The sequence below is a fragment of the Corvus kubaryi genome, unplaced genomic scaffold (assembly GCF_017639235.1).
Source record: "Corvus kubaryi isolate FWS band 111438036 unplaced genomic scaffold, C.kubaryi_AGA036_p1.0 split1-131, whole genome shotgun sequence".
Lineage (NCBI taxonomy): Eukaryota > Metazoa > Chordata > Aves > Passeriformes > Corvidae > Corvus > Corvus kubaryi.
Genome location: NW_024582073.1, coordinates 6,822,813 through 6,840,143, shown reverse-complemented (window position 1 = coordinate 6,840,143; position 17,331 = coordinate 6,822,813). Strand labels below are relative to the sequence as shown.

Here is a 17,331-nt window from a genome sequence, read left to right as displayed (position 1 = left end):
GTTAGTCATACCTCTGTTAGAACCTGGTTTAAAAGATCCTCTGAGAATATTTTGTCTCATAGCTCCAGTGTGTCCATGCTTTTCCCAAAGGTAAATATATGAATAAGCACTATAAAAAAATAAAGTCACTAAAAGAACAGTCGTTGCTGCTTAAGCAGAGGGAGGAGGATGCTCTGGCAGATAAGAATATGTGCTTTTTAAGTTTACATTTCTAGGCAAAATTTTGCTTGAAGGCTGTCCTGTTGCTGGCAAATAACAATGCCTATAAGCCAGTTCTTGTTGAAAACTTAGGTGGATGTACAAACACACACACACACAGATTACTACTCTGACATAGTTCAAGTGCACTGTATTAAAAAAAATAAATGCCTGAAGGTATATTACTGTGTCCCGCAGCCATAGGGAGGAGGAGGAGAGAAGATCCAGCAGGCAGGAATTGTGCAGCAAGAATGATTTATTTAATTATTTTACAAACTCTTTTAGAGACTTTTTTCTTCATAGTCTAATTGGACAAAGGATCAGCCACCCCTTGGGGTGATTGGCTAAAATCCTAAAGCATCCATTGTCAAAATATTTTTCTACTGTACCATAAACAAGACTTTTCAAGGTTGCAGGTGTTTGGTTGTTTACATTCCCTGCTACCTCTTCTGTGAGAGAGAAAAGTCTCTCATGGACTTAGAAAATAGCAAGAAAATCCTTGCTAGCAGCATTTTTGTATCCACAGCACTGAATCTGACTTGTGTCTGGAAGACCTGATCAGCAACACCCTATGTATATCCAAGAACACTCATTCTAGATTGTTGTAGTGGGGATTCCTACAACACGTATATACAGCGAGGCCCGTGGAAAAGAAATATATGGACCTGGTAGATGTTTTCAGAGAGATGTTTATTTTCCAGCCGCATAGCCAGCGACTTGCCAAAGAACTGTGTCAATCACAGGACCAGAGGGTCCTTGCTGGGCTGGGGAGCACAAAACAACCAGTGGGGAACAAGGTTGACCAGGGAGTAGGGAAACCCCATGCATCCACCCCGGGGCCCCTCTCCCAGGACCCCACACCAGGGGAGAGGAACACCAGCACTGGATGATAATGTCATCAGAAATGGAGTGCAGGTTGTTCATCCTGAATGAGAAAATGTCTCTGATGAAAATGCTGGTGTTGTAGGTTAACACCGGTGGGCAGACAAACACCACACAGTCACTTGGTCACTTCCCTCACCACTTCCATTTGGACAGGCAAAACAGAGTAAGTGCCTGGGTGCTGTGCAAACACTGCTCAGCAAAAGCTAGAACATTAGTGGTTATAGCACTGTCTTGGTCAAAAACACAGCATCATATGAGCTGCTATGAAGAAAACTAAACAGTAGTAAAAAACAGTAAGTAGCAGAAAGTTAATGAGTATCCAGGACCACTACATGATGAATAGATCATTCATGGGTAGAAGTCTTGTTTAAGCAAAAAAAAAAATAGCATATATTCCACTCTCAGGATGTCTGTTTCTGTAAAGTCACATGAGCTATTCTACATTTGAATGGTTCAGAATCAACTGGTTTGGGGGGTTTTTAACAGGAGTAGGTTGGCAGGAGATCTAAAAGTATTTTTAAATGAGTTTATTTTTGCCTACAAAAGATCACCAACTGTGGTGATTGGAAAGAATGTTCATGGAAAATTTGATTAAGGACACCTTGGTTTATTAAAAAACTTGGTTATTTTTCCATTACTGAAAATTGCTCTTGTTTTTGAGATTTATCCAATCAAAGGCACAGAAGTAAATAAAATACTTACAATTTTGAGTAGTCAAAATAAGTGTTTTTAAGCTAGCAATGGGACAATAATCCCTCTCATGAACAATATGTAGAAATTGCTGTAAAGAACTCATAATTTGAAAAATGAAAAGGAACAGCAATTTTTCGGGTTTTTTGAGGGGCAAATTAACATTTTTATGGTGGTATATATCTTCTACTGGGAATTCTCTCGAGACAACCAATGCAAGTTTCTTAGTAAAGTAAAATTAAAGGGTAGATCCTTTCTTTTCCATTAAAAGCAAATAAAATAAATGAAAAAAAGATGTTTTATTATCTGCTTAAATGCATTCTCATTTTACCATGGCCTATCCAGACTGAATAATGCATAAGCAGCATCATGCTTGTAAAGACTGAATCATGGCTACTTGCTCACCAATATATCTGATCTGATAATTCCCTGAGGCAATCCCTACCTTTAAATGAAATAACTCAATGTTTGCTGTGTCAACAAAGATATGTCTGAGGAGTAGAAACTTACATGTGCTTTCTTCAAGAAAATGCATTTTTAAAGTACATCTGCAAATTATACAGTACTTCTTTTTTTTCCTTTTGGGGGGGAGGGTTGTTGTTGTTGTTTTTAATTTTTCATAAAATATTGGTAGCCGTCATTAAAATAGCAATTCTTCCATTCAGGTTTCTATATTCTTCAGTCAAAAAGTGTCATATTGCTCAGAAATCAAATATGGTGGAACTGATCCTACATCTTACCTGGCACCCATCAAACCTCACAGAAAAATTAAATTCTAAATGTTGTAACTATAACATTTGTTTTCCTCATCTCTTTAGAGTAAATGCCAGCTTTAATTGTGTTACACAAGATAAATCAGACTTGGACTTTAGGGTATACGCACCCCTGCGGCTGCTGTGGTTATGATAAACCCTGAATCTGAATACGTGGGTAGCAAGTTTCCCAGAAAGCAATGTGGGCCCTGACAAAATCTGTTCTGGAAGCTGTGTGTGCCGTTTCCACAGCACCATATCAGATCTAATATCCCTGCACTTTGGTGCAGCCCCATTGAACTCATACGTGTTTCTGAGCATGTGCAGGTAAGTGTTCAGCTGTTCTGTATGGCCTTATCCCTGGAATCTCTACAGGTTGAAAAATTCAACAGAACATTAATTTTATCCATGTAGACATCTTAAAATTCTTCTTTGGAAATGGAGAATAGTTTCTTCATTTCTCATATCACTGTCATGGTCCTTTTCAGCATCTGCATGTAATTCGGACTTACCTTACCCAAATGTCAGTAACAACAGAGGGCACTGCACACCATTTAACACACCATTTGTTATTGTGATATTCAGTTTAAGGAAGGAGTTTCTGTTCTTTTTAATATTGTATCTTGGAGGAGTTAACTGTATAAAATAGCTTAATTTAGAAAGTTTAATTTACTACATAACTGTGCTAGATTATCCATATTTCATAAAAGCAGAGATATTGAAATGGCATTTGAAGAAAAAATCATGGTGGGTGGTAAGTAAGGGTTTTTTATATTTTATATTGGCCTTCTCTGATGAGCATATAAGAAGTCTGACAGACGTCAAAAATTAAATTTGATGAGATTACAGAACAGCATTGCAAATTATTATGCCCTAGTTGTCTGATATATGAAACAAACAAGCAAAACTTTCAGTTTCTGTTGAAAAAATTGTTTTAATTTCTTCTTTCCAGGATATAAAGTCCTTTTTGACAAGCATTTTTTAATTTTCAGCTCTCCTCAGGGATAGTGTATTTTTTGCATATATATATGCTGTGCTTGTCTAGTGATTTAAGAGGAGAAATATATTTGGTAGGTAGATCTGAGATGCAAGAATAAAAATTTCAACTTTCAAAAACCCTCTTGTTTTAAAGGCTGGTCATTATTAAATAAACATAAAACTATTAATTAACACAGTCATGCTTTCCTAAAATGCAAATTACCACTAAATATTACCACAAACTGAATTTGATGGAAGCTGAATAATTTTAAGATTATCAAACTTTATATTAATGATACATTTCTAAATAGTTCATTGAGATTGTAAGAGAAGGTCAAAAGCTGCCTATTTAAGCAATTCATTATTAGGGTCAAAAAGATGAGTAGGTTGATCTTGAATGTAGCTTTCAAGACACACTCAGATTTCAAGCCATAGTAAGATTAGGGAGTACATGTTTTCTCTGTAAAATCCCTGTAAGATTTGCTATAATAAATAATTAGTAAGTCAAAAAAATGTATAAAATAGCTTTTCACATATTACATAATCTGCTAATGTGCATTTATTTAGTTATATAACTTATCTAAACATAGTGTTCTCCAGTGGACTCAGGTTACATATATTTTACAGGTACAGGGTATATATGCAATCACTGGAAGAAAAACATGTTTGAAGTAATTGCCTAATAGTATAGGAGCTTAAATTTCTTGCTTAAATTGATCAGATCTGGGCAGCTCTGCTTTGCTTTATAGTAATGTTCCAGTGTTACTATCTTCTGGTAAAGAAAGAAATACACAAGATGGGAATAGGTCTAAGTACTCTTAGGTTTGTTCGTTCAACATGTAAGTACCAAGAAGCTCAAAGGCAGTAAAAAATAACCTGCCTTAAGCATGACACCTCTGCCTTATATTAGGTTGCTATTTCCAGTGACAATGGTTATGCTGAGGCAAAGTCAGTATGATTGCTCTGGTGAGGCCCTGGCTACACTGCTTGCAGAAACTTGCAAAATTCCCATCAAGTGCAGAGGTTTTTAATAATCCCTAAGACATTATGATCACATATATTCTTTCTGAGAGAACAGTCCTTTGGGCTATGATTTTGTCATGAGTAAAGAATCAATGTTGTTCCAGTCAGATGGATGGCATAATGATCTGCACTAAGAGTTGCTATCAGATGTACAGATAGGCTTTTCCATGCAAAATACTCTTTGACCTCACATCCAAGAAAAACAGAATTATTCCTAGTTCAGCTATGATATTTTAAAGCACTCAGCAAAGCAAATCATTGCAATAGAGGTTTTTCTGTGCAAAGAATAAGGAGAAGGAAACATACAGAACCTATTATTATTTTTATCTAACAGGCACCAGTTACATTTAAATACTTAAAACATTATCAAGACTTCTATGTATGTCCACAGCCAATGAAGGTTAACCACTCAGCTTTCATTACGCATATTAATTTCCTCCTGAAAAAAACATCAGCTTTGTTATTTATCACTTACATGGTTACTACTGACTGGTGAAATCATACTGCATCCATACTGCATTCTTTGAAAGCATTTTCTTCAACTAGCTGGCACCAGGAATGGTTTAGAAAAACCCATAACAGAGGTATCACTGGCTGCATGTAGAGGAACACATGCCAGAAAGGATCAAATAGTTCCCACTAAAAAGGCAGATGACTTTAAAAAGGAAAGAGAAGATGTGAACCTGCTGGAGCGATGCAGAGAAGGGCCATGAAGATGCTCCGTGGTTGAGAACACTCCTCCTATGAGGATAGGCTGAGGGAGTTGGGGCTATTCAGCCTGGGGAAGAGAAGGCTTCTGTGAGACCTTAGATCAAATTTCAGTAGCTAAACAGGGCCTATAAAAAACCAGGAGGGACTTTTTAGCAGAACCTGTTGTGCTATGACAAGGGGTAATGGTTTTTAACTAGAAAGATTTGATTTAGGTAAGATATAAGAAAGAAATTGTTTTACAGTGAGGGTAGTGAGACACTGGACCAGGTTGCCCAGAGAGGTGGTTGAACACTTTCCCTCCCTGGAAATGTTCAAGGTCAGGTTGAACAGTGCTCTGAGACACTGGATCAAGTTGAAGATATTCCTGCTCATTGTAGGGAGATTAGACCTTTAAACATCCCTTCCAATCAAAACTATTCTATGATTCTACAATTTTTCAGCTTGTATTTACTAAATGTCAAAATTAATTAAAGAAATATTGACACGACTCCATCCCCCAGTGTAAGAAATTTTGTTTTAAAAATATGAAAGGGCTACTGTTGAAAGCAAATCTGTCAGGTGCTTCAGACACACTAATCACAAAAGACCCCCACATTTTCTAGAATTAAAAATCCAGAAAGGTACTGCTGACATGAATTTGCAAAATATGCCATTTATCCTGGAAAAGTTGTACTTGTGACACATTAGTAGCATACAGCGACTGTTGTGTGTTATGGGAATGGTCCCCTAATTAGTTTTGTCATGAAAATTCATTTAAAACCATTTTGTTCTTGATATTTCTTAATTATTCCAATGACACATTCAGATGCCTCCAGATGGCTTGGAGCAGGATAAATAGCACTGAGAAACTTCCCTAATAGCATCCTACTCTGATTGTAATATTCATGCAATATCCAGTTTCTCTATATTAATTTCAACATAATTAAGTAACAAAAGGCAAGAAATTCCTTTGGTGATGCTTTGGGTTTGGAAGAAGTATCTGAAGAAGAAGCTGAAAAATCAGCAATATCAAAGTCTGAATTGAGATCAAAATTTCTGCTGGGAGATTTGGAAAGAGGCTTCTAATACATGCAGATGGCTTGATAATTTATTTCTGTATTCATATTGAAAATTTTAAAGGGTTATGATACTATTTTTCTTTCAAAAAAAGTTTTCGACCAACTTAATAACAATCATTTTGAAATGTTGAACCGGTTTCTAACAGGCCCATTAGTTTCTCAGCACTTATCTTAAGAAAGCTGCATCTTCATTTCAATAAAATGAAGAACACAGATGAAAAATGTCAAGATCACACAGCTGAGACACTGTATGTATCCATATGGGAAAAACCACTACTATTTTTTATGAAATGGTAATGAAGTGTGTCATCAGTTTCCTATAGGAACAGTATCCCTTTTTTCTTTCTTTAAATCTTGAAATCTTGGATTAACTACAACAGTATTTTAAAAACTCCTATATGATTGGGAATCTATCAAAAATCTAAGCCTCTGTTAGGCAGACAAACTGATTTGGTCACCACTTTGATATGCACACAGGTACTTTGACTAAGGTAACCAACATAAGGCAGATTTAAACTGATACATGCACTGCTAACCAAACTGCCTTTCTCTCAAATCCTTTCACATCATTGTGTTTATCCCAGGACTGTCTGTGAGACAGGAAGCTTCTCAGAGTATTGAGAAATGCACTGATTTACTCATTCTTGAAAACAGGTAGAAGAGAAGTTGAGCTACAATTTTCTTATTGTTTCCCAGGTGCTTCAAGAAATGAGTCATCTATATGAGGACCTGATTCTATGTCTTCCTCAAAGAAAGAAAACAGTGACCTCAAGTATCACTGTATTTGAAAGCTTTCTGGCTGAACAATTTCAATAGACCAGCGTCATCTGTTGCCTGAGCACAGAATAGGACTTGTGAAGAGGACTGCAATTCTATGATTCTATGATTCTATGACTTCTGTTCTAAGCATCTCATAAAATGATGACTTTGGGAGGACTTTCTAAGAAATTACAGCTTGAAGAAAAAGAGGCAATATAAGGAAACACACACAAAAGATAGCAACAGGTTGATATGTTTTCTGATCTCATTTCCAACCTAACACTTTGTCATTAAGACCTGTCCTGTGCATTATCTAATTTTCTTTACAACTCAACAACCTAATATTTAACTCAGCACTTTCCAGGAGCTCCAACACCTCATTCTAGAAAAGGTCCCTTTTACTGATAATGACAATACACACCCAATCTTCAGTTTCTCAGACATGGTTCATCTGAAATCCTCAAGCAACCTCCTTTGCAGTTTGAGCAAGCACCTAATATCCTGTGAGCACATAGTTCTGATGCATTTTCCAAATGTTTTTCATGTCTCCTCAATACAGAATCACATAATTATCTAGGTTGGAAAAGACCTCTAGCAATGAGTCCAACTTTTGATTGATCACCACCTTGTCACCACTTTTGATTGATCACCACCTTGTCAATTAGACCATAACACCAAGTGCCACATACAGTCATTTCTAGAACACCTCCAGGGATGGTGACTCCACCTCCTCCCTGGGCAGCCCATTCCAGTGCCTAACAATCCTTTCCATGAAGAAACTCTTCCTGATGTCCAGCATGAACCTCTCATCCTGTTGTTGGATGTCTGGGAGAAGAGGCCAATCCCCACCTGTCTACAGCCTCTTTCCAGGCAGTTGTAGAGAGTGGTAAGCTCTCCCCTGAGCCTCCTTTTCTCCAGACTAAACACCCCCAGCTCCCTCAGACACTCTTCACAGGACCTGTGTTCCCAACCTTACACCAGCTCCACTGCCGTTCTCTGGACACACTCCAGTACCTCAATGTCCTTGTAGTGAGGGGCCCAGAACCGGACACAGGATTTGCGGTGTGACCTCACCAGTGACGAGTACAGGGCAAGAATCACTTTTCTTATCCTGCTGGCCACACTATTGCTGATACAGGCCAGGATGCCATTGGCCTTCTTGGCCACCTGGGCACAGCTGGCTCATGTTCAGCCGCTGTTGACCAGCACCCCCAGGTCCCTTTCCACAGGGCATCTTTCCAGCCACTCTTCCCCTGCCTGTAGCACTGCAGGGAGTTGTTGTGACCTAAGTGCTGATCCCAGCACTTGGCCTTGTTGAACCACACACTCCTGGTTTTGGCCCATTGTTCCAGCCTGTCCAGATCCCTCTGCAGGGCCTTCTTACCCTCCAGCAGACCAACATTTCCACCCAACTTAGTGTCATCCACAAATTTACAGAGGTTACACTAGATCCTTGCATCCAGATCATCAGTAAAGATATAAAAAAGGACTCAGTCCCAATACTGACCCCTGGGAAACACCACTAATGACTGTCTGGCAACTGGGTGTGACACCCTTCACCACCCCTCTCTGGGCCCAGCCATCCAGCCAGTTTTTAACCCAGCAAAAAGTGCACCTGTCCAAGCCATGGGTTGCCATCTTTTCCAAGAGAATGCTGTGTGGGAGACAGTGTCAAAGGTTTTGCTGGAGTCGAGGCAGAAACATCCATGGCCTTTCTCATTCACCAGGTGGGTCACCCAGTCATAAAAGGAGATCAGGTTGGTCAGCCAGTACCTTCTTAAACCTGTGCTGGCCGGGCCTGATCCCCTGATTGTCTTTTATGTGCCTTGTTATAGCATTCAAGATGATCTGTTCCAAAAAGATACATTCTTTCAAATCTGAGTTCAAATGCACCTTAAAAATTGGGTCATTGAAGAATTTGCCTAAGTGTTGCATGTGGTGGCACAAAACTCAGGGACAGTATCCAAGGAATCTGGTTTTCATGAGTCATACACATATAACATTCAGCATAAAAGGAATCCCTCAGATGCCTGAGAAGGATCACAGCATGTGACAAAGGATGGAGAAAGACTTTAACTGAATTTTAGGGAAGTACAAGAAGGAGAGGAAAAACAGAAAGGTAGACACATACATATTTTCATTGCAGATCTCCTATTAAAGTTCAATATAGATTTATATTGTCCCTGTAAAAATCTCATATTGTACATTGTAGTGAGTTAAAAAGTGAAGACTACTGAACACACACAAAGAATGAGATATTACCTGCAATAAATTTTTTTTGATTATGAAAAGATGTTAAAAGTGTAAAGTTATAAGCAGATGTGGTGTAAGTATACTAAAAGAAAAGGTAATAATTATAAAAAAGCTAATTTACATTAATAGAAATAGAAATAAGGGAATTTTGAAATACTGAATAAAGTAAGTTTAGTGAAAAATGTCAAAGTCTGGTAGATATTGTAATGAAAGTAGTATATCAGCTCTGAATCTAGTATGTTATAAAGATGATATTGTTAATATTGGGAGAGTCATTCTAAACTGCACAAACATTTCATGTTCTGGATGATATTTAGCTGTTAGACCCATTTTTGATATTTCTTCCAAGAATTTAATAAATAAAATAAAAATACAATTCAAGTCTTCTGAAAAAAATAGTAGAATGGAGATAGAAACGGCAGCTCTCAGTAATTTTAATGACCAGATGAAATAAAACTCCTGATGTGGAACAAGAAGCATATCAAATAGGGAAAAAAATTTTGGTTTTTTTATGAAACGGAGTTTGTTTACAGCCTATGGGGCCACAGCTACATTTTCAGACTTTCACAATCATAGTAAAATCTGTCTCAGCTGAAAAGAAAAAAGAGGGAGGAAATTAATCAGTGGTGGGAAGCATAGAACATAGTGAACATGCAGTTAACACCCTTCTGATTGCCTACATATTTGAGGTCATCCTGACCGACTCTAAACACAAAGCAAAACTACTCTGTGCTCTTCTCTGATGGGTCAGGAAGCCCCAGAGGAATCCATAGGCAAAGAGTTTTCTATATTCTCTGCTTCAAAACATTCAGGAATTCATCTGAGACCTACAAGATATAGAGACAGGTATTAAGTCAAAGAGTGAATCAATGGTGGAACATATTCCTTTAAGAAGTTTTAGGTAGTGACTTTTCACAGAAAGCCTTAGAATAAAATAACTGGACATTGCAAACTGGGTTTTGTGTTTATTACTTGATATGCAGGCTTCAGGATGTGATGACTTTCCGACTATGCAAAGAATGGATTTTATTAAAAATTCTTAAGCTCTGATACACGGTTTAGATACTTATTCAAGCATCTAAACCGGAATTTTTTTTAAAAAGACTATTTTTTTTTTTCAGCAAGAGCTACTGAGACACAAATTTCCTCAGGATTAATGGCAAATTAATCAGATGCAGCACCTGAATTCTGGAGCATTTTATATCTTACAAGTTATTGATGTCCTCAAAGCAATGCTGACAAAGTTACTCCATTCAAGTATAATATAACATTTTGCCATTCTTTCTCCAGCCATCAAGAATTACAACAAACAGCAGATTTTCTGGAGCAAAGGAAGATAAAAAATGGCCCCTCATCTGTCTGAAACAAAACATTACACCTGGAAAAGAAGGCCAACTGGGTAACAGGTATTTGAACTAAATATGTGGCAATCCATTCAACCTTTTCAAAACCTAGCATCTTTTCTCACAAAGCCACTATCAGCCTCTTGACTTCTAAGTATATCAAGTCTACTGTAAAATAGAAGACCTAGAGCCAGATGAAAAGCCTAGAAATTTGTAAAGAGGATAGATTCTGATTTTTCAGGGGGTGAGGCTATGAAATCCATAGAAAATTATTTGAGCTTTTTTTGCAGGTGGTTGTTTTGAAAACCAAAAGTATTACCTGAATCTGATTTTTTTTTTTTTTGTGAGATGTAATGGCTCAGTACTAATTAATGAGAATTAATGAGACCCAGTTAACCAACTAAACCATGCCTCAGTTTCTAACATGCTCAGTATAAACAATAATTATAAGAAAGGGCACCTAATTAATCAAAGATACTTCTGACAGTCAGTTGCTAATGTAGCTATGCAGGCCAAGGTTTGTTAACCAGTCTGTCTCCCAAAAACTTATGCCATTAAAGGAAATCAAAGAGAACAGATACCTTTATATTTTTATGCTTTGTTTTCCATTTGTCTGTTAAACTTGTAAATATTGCAGACTTCAAGAGCTCTCCTTAAGCAGGGTTGGCGGGGAGATGATCACAAACAAAATAACACTGAGCTCAGGGTTATTTTTAAGGCAGCTTTTGGAAACCACTACCTTGCATTTGCTGCTCTGACTTGTGTTTCCATGGAAGCAGGACTAGACATGGACACAGTCACTAGCAGATGAGGCAATTTCAACTGCCAGTTTCTGGTTCTCAGCTCTGTTTCCATGACAACCAGTGCTGGCACCCTGAAAAGGAGGTGAGGTATTTAAAACACCACAGTGCTCTTGATAAATATCTGCTGCTGTACACGCACAACACAGACCCCTTACGTCTCCAACTACAAAAATGCTGCTCAAAGTAGCAGTGAAAATACATCTTGATACCAACTACTACCATTTCCCTGGGCAGGTTTCAAGGTGAAAGAATGTGTGGTTTATGACAGCTGATTCCATCCTGACGTCCAGGAGCCAGGGGGAAGGGTCATTCTCTTCTTTCAGAACGAAGATGGAGATAGACAAAGATGCTGTGCTAAACATATGTTATTGTTTCACAAGGAAAACACAGTATTTTTCTATATTTGGTGTCATTTTTCTATAAAGAATTAACCAAAGCCCTCTTGAAAAAGTGACAGTGTGGCAGAAGTGAGACTGAACAACTTAAGATGGTTCTCAGGGTTCACAGAAATTTTGGGGCAGCAACTGCCCTTTTCTTCGCTTAAATTTTTCACTCCTTTTGAATATCTACACACATCTTTGTTCCTGTGAAGAGATAGGTGTAGGCAAGGGCCATCTTCTTTTGTTTGTACTCTTTGGAGAAAGGGTACAGAAGCATCAGTTCTTCTGCCAGCAGGTACATGTCACAAGAGACAGCTGCAGACCAATTCTCATCCTAATCGTAGCTGCAATTTGAATCTGTTCCCTTCCCATATACAAAGCACTTGAACTAGAAAGAGTTCCAAAAAGAGAGGGAAAAGCCAAATTTATTTATCTTGCTAAGAAGAGAAACCTTAATATGACACCTCTGGAAATAAGGGGAGGTGGATTTGTGTGTGCAAATTGCTATATGAAAACAATAATGCATTTTGTGTAGAGGTTGTGGTCCCCTGTTTCAGAAAACTGAAAACCCAAAGGGTCCTTACCATTCCTGGTGCAACTTACAGGAAAAGGAAAAAGAAGGGATGACAAGTTGAATAAATGTCACCTGTAATACAAGCCTGTAATACTTTAGAAACAACACTGTCATCTCTATATATTGCATATGCCAAGAGAAAATGCTAGAGGCTTGCTCTCAGTGATGAAGCAGAGAATAAGAAGACATCTAATAAAATTGGAATAAAAAGCCTTAAAGCAAGTATTAAAACCAGATTATCAAAAGGCAGCACAAAATTTGGTACCAGAATTAAGAGCAAAGCTGTGCTTGTCTTCCAGAGGTGCCTAATTACCATAATACAAGGATGACACAGGCTAGTGGAATTAAGTTTGTCAGAGATGTCTCACATTGTGAAAACTTCAGATTCAGGCTTCCATGATATAAATGAAACTCTTACATGATGAAAGCTGATCAGATAGGTCCATAAATTAATGAACTCATGAAGTCTTTAATTCAATCTTTTATAGATATTCACAAAATATATAGTAGTCTTTAAGAAACTAATTACTTTTTAACAATGGACTTTTTGAAGATAATTGTGTGTTCAGTCAAGTTAATAAAAATATTTGCTTTGTTGGGAAAGTATAAACAGTTGAAAATGCATGCATAACATGTTATTCAAAGAAATTGACATGTACAAGAAAAATTGAGGTAAAGAATGGACTTCCTTTGTTCCGGCTTGAAAATTGCCATTAGTGCATTTGTAGCTGTCTGGCTGTTGCACCTACCATATAAGTTTGGTACTTCAGTAGTGGTAAGAAAATGTGCAAAGGCTTCTGAAAACCTACCAGCTCAAGAACATCAAAATATTGGGAGCATTATCAATGTTAAGAATGTATTACTTGATTTTCCCAAGAAATAAATCATCGATTGTGTTTTTGTATGTCTGTACAAAGGACCATCCTGCCCCTTGCCAGTCTCTGACACATCTTTTAATAGGCATCATACATTTGAATTCCCATGCCATACCCTTGAAATATTCCAACAAACTGAATAAGCATAACAAAAAAAGGCATGATTTTTCTTTTTTCTTTATGGTATTTTTAATTTAGCAGAAATAATTTTTAAGATTATCAGCCCAAGTTACAACAGGTTTCCATTATGGGTCGAAAAGATTTTTGATAGTTAGGAAAGAATTATGCAGAGAGGAAAAGTCAGAACAAAGCATTAATTTTTTAGAGAATGAAAAAATTACAGGTTAGGAGCCAGGTCCTTAAGTACGACAGGACTGCAGTGGAGCCAGAATTATGTTGAATAGTGCTCTCTGTAAGTATTTGAAACTGCACTAGCACAAAGCCTGATGACCCTTGCATTTGCCATAGAACTTGTACATGTGCAGGTGGGAAATGCATCCACAAAGAAAAGGTCAATGCCTATATCCTGGAAATAATGCTCCTAGCCTTGCCTTCAGGCGCAAGCAGGATAAAAAAAAAGCCTTAAAGCACTCTGCAAAGAAGCCATTGCTGAGTATACTGAGCAACAAAATCAAATGCTATCGAGAATTCAGTGGTATGGAGTGAAGTCAAGACTACTTGGCAATGTCATTTGGGGTAAGCAGTGTAGAGTATGACTTTACTACAACACAGAAAGATCTGTGGAACAGGAGGCACAATTGTCATCATGAATAGCTTTACAGCTTTGACAGAAAGCTCCAGGAAATACAGAAATGCACTGACCAGTTTTATGAGTGCAACTAGAAGGAACAGTTCTGGCTGTAGTTTTTGCCAGGTCTCCAAACACGACAGTCAAAAAAGGTTTCCCACATGCTAAACCAAAGATAAGCTGTGCATGACAGTTAGCTAAATTGTTTATATGGGTTCAGACAGAAATCTCAGAAGCCTGAAGTGCTGCATTTGTCACATCTGCCTATAGAAGCAGGTCCATGGAGGGCACATGAGGATGAGTCAAGCCTGAACATAAAGTACCTGCTCTGAGGCAAATAGAGGAGAGATTACACAGGAACAAGAATTTCATATTTGACTCATGGTCTAGATCAGAAGAGAAAAATTTGCTGCTACTTACAGTAGATTATGTTCTTACCAAAAATTGATTATTTCTTCAACTTCTGAAAGGTACACCATAGGAGAGAAATTTAAAGCAGTTGAAGGAATGTGGGCAAGAATTTTTCTCTGTAAAATCAGAGGAGCTAAGTGGTGATAAAGATGACTTCTAATAAAGACAGACAAATTGAATCAAACAGGAAATTATTCTGGCCATGTTGGATCACTTCAGAACATTTCTTTCCATGTGGCAGCAAACAAGAAACAGATGTGCCAAAGGACAGGAGACCCATGTTTCTCTTTCCCATAAATCCCTGGCAGCCTAGTGAAGCAATGCCATTCTGAACAAGCTGGTTGTCACTGCAGAGCTGCAACTGAATCACCAAGTAGTTACGATAGACCAAAAAAAGGATGGTCACAGGTCTCAAAAGAATACTGCAGGTGGTTGTAAGCTGCAAAATGGAGTTGAAATTCTGGGTACATACACTCCTTCATGCATTTTAAGTTAAACCTGCTCAACAATATATGAATAAGAGAGGTAAAAGGCAAATGGAAAACTGGCTTATTCTCTAAATTGAAAAAGTGGAAGACATGAAATTTGAACAAAAGAAACTAAAATCATATAAAATGTGCATCTGCATTTGGGTTTATCAGTTATCACTGTTAGAGATGTTAGAGATAAATCAAAAGTATTTCAGTTCACTTCTGAGTCCAAGGTAGATAAAGCCACAATTAAAAGCTGTAGCAATAATAAACACTATGGTCAAACTTTTATTATGTGTTTTATTGTTATGCACAAGCAAGAATATGTTTCTTTTTACTCATATGTTGTAAGTAAGCACTGTTTCAGGGATCAAAGAACATAATTTTAAACAAAACTACTGCTAGCCAAATGACTGTGTAAATTTCAACATTTTATTTGTCCATTATTCTTTTAAATAGCATTTTAAAATTCATATACTCCAATTTTTGCATTCTCTTCACTGAATTGTAAATAGAGGAACAGTGTAATAAAGCTACAGTCTTTCCCAAAAGAAATGATAGAAAGAAATTTAGAGTTTTCTCTTTGCCACCATGATTGAAAGCAAATGAGCATCTGTTACCATCCCAGACAACAAGAAAAAGCATAATCCCTTTATTAAACCAGATATGTGGAATTCTATGAGTTAAAATCAACAAATTTATTCAGTAGATCTTTCGTTCAGTCATTCCTTGTCACGCATCAGAAACCAAGCTGCCAGGAAAGATATGTTTTTGTAATTCTTCAATGTTATGTCTCAATAAAGTCCCATATCAGTATTTTAGGCTGTCAGTATTTGTGGTGGTATCATGCTGAAAGGATTACTGAATATTAGTCATCCAAACAGACCTTTAGATCTCTTTCCTACGTAGCAATACCTAGAAGCAGGAGCTGAGTCATGTAGCCATGTCTTCTTTCAAGATCACCAAGTCCTGCAACTTATGTTGAGAGCCTGTAAGTCCTTGGCAAAAGAAATAGGTTCCTTTATCAGGAAAAACAGTGGATTTGAAAATTATTCTTTTCTGTCTTAGTCAAAAGTAATGTCCTAAGCTGGTAATTCTGGGAAGTAAAATGCTTTCCTCGAAAAAGCTTCCCTACTATAAGAGTCATGTGTCTCTCTCCCCACATCAAAATTTCCCTCTTTCTACAGTAGTTTCAAGGCAACCTCAGACATTGCTATAATTTATGATAGGAGAACTTCCTGTAACAATGTTTCCAGAAAAAAATAATTTTCAGTTAAAAAGATGGATTTCTCAGCATCCACATATTAAATTTCTATATTTGAAATAGTTAAAACTTCAGATTATTCATAGTTAATATTTTTATTTTCTGCTTTAGAGGCAATCGTATTTTGCTTCAAACATTCCTCTAATTTTAAAATTTATTTTAGAAACATTATCTTCAAAACTATTTTCTTTATATTCTCAGTAGTTTTATAATACTTCACTTACTTTTATCAGTTTTCCAATTCCCTAGGAACCTTAAACTTTTTTGTTTTCATTCTTAACCATTATGAACCACTGTATTTTTAAAGATAAGAGCTTACAGTGAGCAGAGTCAATCTTTTTTGTCCATCAGTAATTTCTTCTGTCATCTCCCTGTTAGCCAGTGAAGCTTTTAAAAGAGAAATTTAAGAAGATGGCCTGAAAAAGTGTCCATACCTAAAATATTTTTAAGTGTCCTGGTGCCTGACATTATTCTTATTTAACTTTGATCTTTTGCAGTCAGTTTTCTAAAGAGAAATTTTCTACTGTGGTAATGGACAATCAATTTAGTGAAGTTTTAAACCTGCCACTACTTTAAATTTGTGTTTTATGTGTGTACAAATCAGCATTACATTACCTAAAGTTCTGAAAAATTCTTCTGAATACTTTGCAGAGCAGTTCCCTTGGAGATATTGTTTCATTCAAACATTTAGACCTCTACAGCTGATATTTCAAGATATCAAGGTTAATATTAATTCCATGCTAACTATGCAGCAATATTTTTTACTTTAAATTTTCATGGGAAAAAACAAAATACTCCATCCCAAAACAGCCAGTAGTTTTAAAATGTTCATGTGGTGAACACAAGAGCAAATCTCTGCCATGTCCATTTCAAAAGAAAAATCTGCACACGTTTTCCTAATGCCTGGCATTTTCCAAACCAATGACTGACTGTTTTATACAATAGACTAGATCTAATGAGAACAGTTTCTAATAAAGACTATGCATCTGTACGCCGAAAACCAAGGTTCAAGACTCCTACACATCCTAAGGGAAGACTGGAGCCAGAATGATACTGGTAGACAAATAAAGACCCTTTTCTCATGCTGCTGGCATCTATGTTTTATTTTGCTCTATAACTCCATCCTATGCTTGGGACTTCTTTTGCTACAGATTTT

At 37.0% G+C, this 17,331-nt stretch overlaps 1 long non-coding RNA gene across 1 annotated transcript; it reads right to left on the bottom strand.

Moving 5' to 3' along the window:
- Positions 1–9,725: 9,725 nt before the first annotated feature.
- On the bottom strand, positions 9,726–11,427 carry LOC121676690. The gene is made up of 2 exons (XR_006020536.1): positions 11,232–11,427; positions 9,726–10,134 (listed from the first exon to the last, which is right to left on the bottom strand). It is a non-coding gene; the product is annotated as an uncharacterized LOC121676690 (long non-coding RNA).
- Positions 11,428–17,331: the final 5,904 nt, after the last annotated feature.